Source organism: Sinocyclocheilus anshuiensis, unplaced genomic scaffold (genome assembly GCF_001515605.1).
Source record: "Sinocyclocheilus anshuiensis isolate Anshui unplaced genomic scaffold, SAMN03320099.WGS_v1.1 scaffold928, whole genome shotgun sequence".
Taxonomy (NCBI): Eukaryota; Metazoa; Chordata; class Actinopteri; order Cypriniformes; family Cyprinidae; genus Sinocyclocheilus; species Sinocyclocheilus anshuiensis.
The window spans coordinates 1,882,414-1,888,429 of record NW_015552531.1 but is presented as its reverse complement, the minus strand read 5'-3'; the positions used below and the strand labels follow the sequence as shown (position 1 = coordinate 1,888,429).

The following is a 6,016-nucleotide window of genomic DNA, read 5'->3' as shown; positions in this document are numbered from 1 at the left end:
ATAATAAAGGAAGCGCTGCTCGCATTCTGCCATGCCAAACCATGCACGCAGCAGCCCATGCTTGCTTTTCTGTTAAAAATAACAGTGGTTTGTGAATGTGAATGTTGATGCTTAGCCTAAATAACAAATATTTTATCTGGAGCGTTTATGCTGGTATGTTGTGGAGCTTAGGAGATAATACAGAACCATTTCATGGAAATTTCTTCGATGTACTGAAAACAAATCTATATAGATTACTTTTATGCGGGCGGGAGCGGGACCAGATCAGCTATATTTCTGCGGGACTGAAAAATCCGTCCCGCGCAGGTCTCTACTTTCAAGTTCTCCTTTTTCGAAATAGGATAATTCCTAAAAGTTCTGTTAATTTTATACACTATAGTTTTAGTTTCTCGTGTAGATTTATTAATGAGCATTTTTGCAATTATGTGGCGAAGAGACCTCGAATTACTCTTAATTTTGAACCCATAGTGGATACAGAAGTTTTGAAAGGATGTATTAAATCATTCTGGGAGTGTATGATCAATATTGTAAAGGTCATGGTATCTTCACAAATTGACATGATTTTGCAAAATCATGTTGTAATCATGACCTATCCTAAAAAAGGATTGAAGTATCCCATGAGGACTGTTATAAATCATTTTGGCAGGTGAGTGTCCCAGATCTGGTGATAAATTGCTCCTTTGCCATTTGCTCTGCTGTTGGCAGGACTGTGCTCTGTCCGGCATAGGTCTGCTGTCCCCTGTGTGGCCTGGCTGGTTTGGGAATGGTCTTCTATGACCTGGATTTGGTAATCAGGGTTTTGACTCACTGGAGGTGCTGTGGTCTTGGTAAAGGTCCTGACCTTGAGTTGAGCTAGCGCTGCCCAGGCCTTTGTGCTGCTGTGGGAGGGTCTATTCTCAAGTTGTGTTACATGTGCCTTTTGACCTGTAGTTCATCAGTCATCTTTTTGAGTTTTTCATTTACTGGCTCTTCCCTCAGCTTATTTGAAGCACAAAATCAATAGCTGAAACACAACATGGGTAATTGGTCGTCTTTTTAGAATGGTCTATTCCTTTTGTCGTTTCTTTTCTTGGAAGATTTTAACTGCAAAGCAGAGCTGATATTAAATTGATTAAATCTATCTTTTTTTGTTGTTGTTGAATCACAAAGGAGCCAGATGAAGACTGCTGCAGCCAGTGGAAGGGATCATAACATTTGCCACTGGAAATGGGAGACATGAGAAGTACAGATGATTAAAAATGGTAATTTTAAAATATATGTATAATAATAGCTTTCAATGTAATGTTTTTAATGTTTGTTGCTATGATGAATGTCACTTTTGCCGTTTACCCATCATACCAAATTGGGTTGCTGACACTGACTGTCTGAAGCAACAGCACAGTTGACTATCCAGTAGCCTGTTTGAGATTTTGCCAGCATTACATTTATCCTTCTGTTTTTCCCACTAGGTCTTAGGATTACCACTAGAAAAAGGGTGCCCTGAGAAGTGCAGATGAAGACTGGTAACTATATATTATACACACTGTAATGGCTTTAAATGCTAGTTTGTAATGTCAAAGTTCAGCCATTTTATTTTATTTCCTTAAGTGATAATTGTGTGGTTTTGATAAATCCTTGTTGCCATGATGAGTCACGTTTTTGCCGTTTACCCATCAGACCAAATTGGGTTGTTGACACTGTGACTGTCTGAAGCAACTGCACAGTTGATTACCCTGTACCCCGGTTGCGATTTCACCAGCGTTAAATTTATACTTTTTTTTTTTTTTTCCCTTTTTTTTCCTTTTCCCCTCACACCAGGTCCAGGGATTGCCACTGGAAAAGGGTGACATGAGAGGAGCAGATGAATAATAACTGGTAATTTAATAATGTGTACTTACTGTAATTGCTTTAAATGTGAGGTTTTTAATTGTTTGCAGTTTAGTTTTTTTTAAGTGCTAAGTATATTTGAGGCAAAATGCTTGTTGCTATGATGAATGTCACATTTTTGCCGTTTACCCATCAGACCAAATTGGTTTGCTGACACTGACTATCTGAAGCAACTGCACAATTGACTACCCAGTACCCTTTTTGAGATTTCACCAGCATTTAAGTTTGTCCAACTTTTTTTTTTTTTTTTTTTTTCTTCCCACCAGGATCAAGGATTGCCACTTATGAAACAGTGACCTGAGAATTGCAGATGAATGAAGAGTGGTAACTTTTATTTTTGGTATATGTTGTAATGGCTTTAAATTAGATTTCCATATATTTTAGCAGTTCAGCCATGTAATGTTTTCAAGTGCTAATTGTGTGGTTTGGAGGCAAAATGAATGCTTGTTGCCATGATGAATGTCACATTTTTGCCGTTTACCCATCAGACCAGATTGGGTTGCTGACACTGACTATCTGAAGCAGCCACACAGTTGATTACTCCGTGCCCCATTTAAGATTTCACTAGCATTAAATTTGCCCTGCTTTACGTCCCACTAGGTCCAAAGATTTGTTGTTTTTCCTGTGTGTAATACCTTGATTTATTCCTCAACTGTGCAGGTTCTGTAGGTTTGCACAAAATGCAAGATCTGCTTGCGGGGTTCTTCCAACATGAGGTCCCTCTGGTGCAAGGAGTCCAGGTCACGGAGGGCACAGGGAAACACTGCATTGGGTGGAAAAACAAGCGCAGAGGCCCCTGCATTCCCAAGACAAACTTTCTCATTCCCGAACTCTGTATTATGCACTCACTGTAACGGGAGCTTGATCCTAACTATAAACTAGTAATGAAGTGGTAAATGGGTTATGATCAAATGTACATATTGAAAGAAATTCTCATTGAAACTTTTACTTTTGTATTAATTTGTTCAGACTTTAGAAGGAAATAATTTTGGGGAACTAACCATGTTTTAGGGTGACTGAACTTTCGCACAGCAAAACTGCGATGACTGCATCTTCCTCCAGAACTTGTGTTCGTAAACTGAGTTTAGCATGAGCCTGGGCCAGAGCAATCCTGCCAGAACCAATAAACAATGTCATTTGTGTATAAAATAGTCATTTTTGTGTGTTTGATCTTCTGCATAACCAAATGGGTTTATGTAATTCCATTTTTTTTTTTTTTTTTTTTTTTTTGCTACCAGTTGTTGGCTGTTTATTAGCTGACTCATTAGTCTTAAAGACTTCTGTGTATCTTTAAATAAACTGGTGTAGTATTGTAAATATTGTTACACAAAGTTTGTTGACAGTCCTTTGGAAACTGGAAGTGCTGAATTGTATATAACTGCTCCATCTAGTGGTATAAGGCAGTGCTTTGCAAAGAAAAGCAGCCATGTGTAGCTGTCAGTATGTTGATTTTGTAAAGCTTACAACAGTTTGACAGAAGTGACTGAGACCGTGGATCTCTGTCCTGAGTCTGACCGAACCCTGCGACTGGCCAAGTAATAGCTGTGGATCAGCCTCAGGACTCATGTCCACCTTTAGTTTCCTTGCATGAGCCAAAAGCTGGGAGAAAATATTTGAGTTTGGGGAAAAAAATACATTTCATGTAACCGAGACTAACCACATTATGTAAGTTACTTCTCTAAATGTTTCAAACTACTAAAGAAATAGCAGCCCGATTACAGCTGATTGTACACTACTGGTAAAAACTTTGGAATAAAGCTTTGTTTTATAAAAGTCTTCATGAAGGCTGTTTATTTGATTAAAATACAGTTAAAAACAGGATTATTGTGAAATATTACCATTTAAAAGAGTTGTCACATGATCCTTCAGAGGATCATAAATCAGAATGTGCATCAGAATAATTTTAACTGAATGAATTTTGACCTGAAGTGTGCATTGACTGACCGCTTTATAGTCTTGTGTGGTAAACTGCATACATGCTGGATATAGGGGCTCTTCTGGGGACATGGCCTGTCTCAGGGTATGCACTGTCATAGACAGGAGTGGGTGATTGCTGCTTGTCTCTTGACACTGGACTACGATTCCAAACGACTCTGCAAGCTGAAGAGGAACTGAGCCCATTTCCTGCATTTATATAAAAATCTCAATCACTGTAAGATAAGCAGATGCTGCAAAACCATAACGTCTATACAGAAGCACTGATGTAGTACTATAAAATAACACAAGTCATTGTTTAGACCATTTGGAGTAACTGAGATTTGGTTGCTGACACAAATAAGCACAATGAGGAACTCTCCTAAAATAGATGACATTGTCTGGTTCCTGTTCCCAAATACAAAAAGAGGTGGGGTCATCTGTGAAGCAGATCTGCATTCCTTCTACATCTGATCAGTCCTGTGGTGTGTATTTTATGCTTATAAAATTCCCAGAATAACATTCCCATCTTATTTCCTGAGGAAAAGCTCCATTTGACTATAAATAAGATTGGATATGAACCCACCACAGAACCCAGCACCACATTATCACATCTGGCTGTCCTCTTGGAGGGGGAAGCAGCATCAGCTAGGGCCCAAAAGTTGCACTGGACTGGGAAGGAGAGGTGCTGGTCCATATCATCACCATATTTCTTGCCAGGAATGAAAACAGACACGGTTCTGCTTTCGAGAGCTGAGGGGAAAAATAGGTTTGCTTTGCTTGATTGGTTAAAATGCATGATATATTCTATCTTGTGCCTTCATCTGTGATAGAAATAATTTAAACAACTGGAACCAGACTGAAGCATGTCCATCTTGTCTTTCTTGTAGCATGTGAGATCTCCCAACAGACAGACACCTCCAGATGCCAGCAAAGCTGAACCTGCATGGATGTTGGCAGTACTGGCTCCATGTTCATCTCTAGATAGAGATGCCAACAGCTCTCCTGTAAGCGCACGATGAATGCCACGCGAGGCCAATGGCAGGCTATATCTCATCAACCTGTGAATGAATATGCACATAATATGAATCATATTTTGATGACCATTATCTAAAGAGACGTGCATTTGAAAAACCCAGACCTGTCAATGATTAGAGTGTCACTGGTAAGAGCAAGCACATCCAGGTGGTTGGGAGAGTCTGGGTTATCTTCAGTTTGCACCAAGCTAAGAAGAAGCCCCAGTTTTAATGTGTTGTAAAGTCCAGGTGGGATCACCGGGGAACCAAATGAGTTGGCTACAATGGCAGCAAAGTGAGCGGCAGTCAGGAGCAAATGACTTTGACATTCTGTGAATATGTATGGTTATATTTATGCCATCAAAGTCAAAACAAGACTTTACATTTGGGGGTCCACGGTCGGATGCTGCAAGCCTCTACGCTCCAGGTTACATTAGGCCACTGGTGTACATGAGCTGGAATCCCCACAACTCGGTACAGATGGCCGATTCTCATGGAGTTACACAGTTCATCTAATTACATTAAGACAAACAAAACAATGACAGCTGAGAGCTGGTCTTCACTTATTATTTGAGAAACATGTTCACCACCAACACAACTGCCAAGAGAAACACTGCAGGCTCTTTTAAACAATGATTCCACTATGGGTTGTAGCTACTAATGAGTGTACCTTACATTTATTAACATGTATGTTCAGTAACTGGAGCCTAACATATTGAATTCCAGACTAATACTAGGTCAACACAATATGCTAATAGCATCCAGAGAATCTGTGGTCTCTCCAGTTGGCTAACTGAAAAATATTATTGAAGGAGACAGGAACACCCAATACTGAAAGACATTGTGCGTGGATGTGTTTCAGCAGTTTATTTATTTGAGAGCTTTGCTTCAACATTATAAAAACCAGGTTAATCAGGCATGATGATTCACAAACTAACTGGATTATTTCATAATGGTTAGTTAAAAAGATTATTTGCAATACCATGAGAAAGATAAAGGGGTAATTTAACATACAACAAGCATTTACCTCTTAGAAAAAGGGTGACAGATTGATATCTTAAGGAATCAGCATCATGAACTCCTTAAACATCCACTGCTCTCACATGAATGAGCTCAACTAGCTGTTTATCTGTGGATTAAAAAGCATTTATTTGAAATAGAAATATTTTGTAACATTATAAATGTTGTTAATGTCACTTTTAATCACTGCATTTATTCCT

The 6,016-nt window shown here is 39.1% G+C and overlaps 1 long non-coding RNA gene across 3 annotated transcripts in view; it reads left to right on the top strand.

Moving 5' to 3' along the window:
- Positions 1-2,812, top strand: part of LOC107663717 (uncharacterized) — a 5,599-nt gene extending 2,787 nt beyond the window's left edge. The window contains exons 2-6 of one of the 3 annotated variants that reach the window (XR_001631368.1): positions 1,150-1,241; positions 1,449-1,502; positions 1,798-1,854; positions 2,133-2,190; positions 2,527-2,812. This is a non-coding gene — a long non-coding RNA (uncharacterized LOC107663717). Of the gene's footprint in view, positions 1-1,149; positions 1,242-1,448; positions 1,503-1,797; positions 1,855-2,132; positions 2,207-2,466; positions 2,479-2,526 lie in introns of those variants that run through there. The other 2 variants (XR_001631370.1, XR_001631369.1) reach the window with 2 other exon arrangements.
- Positions 2,813-6,016: the final 3,204 nt, after the last annotated feature.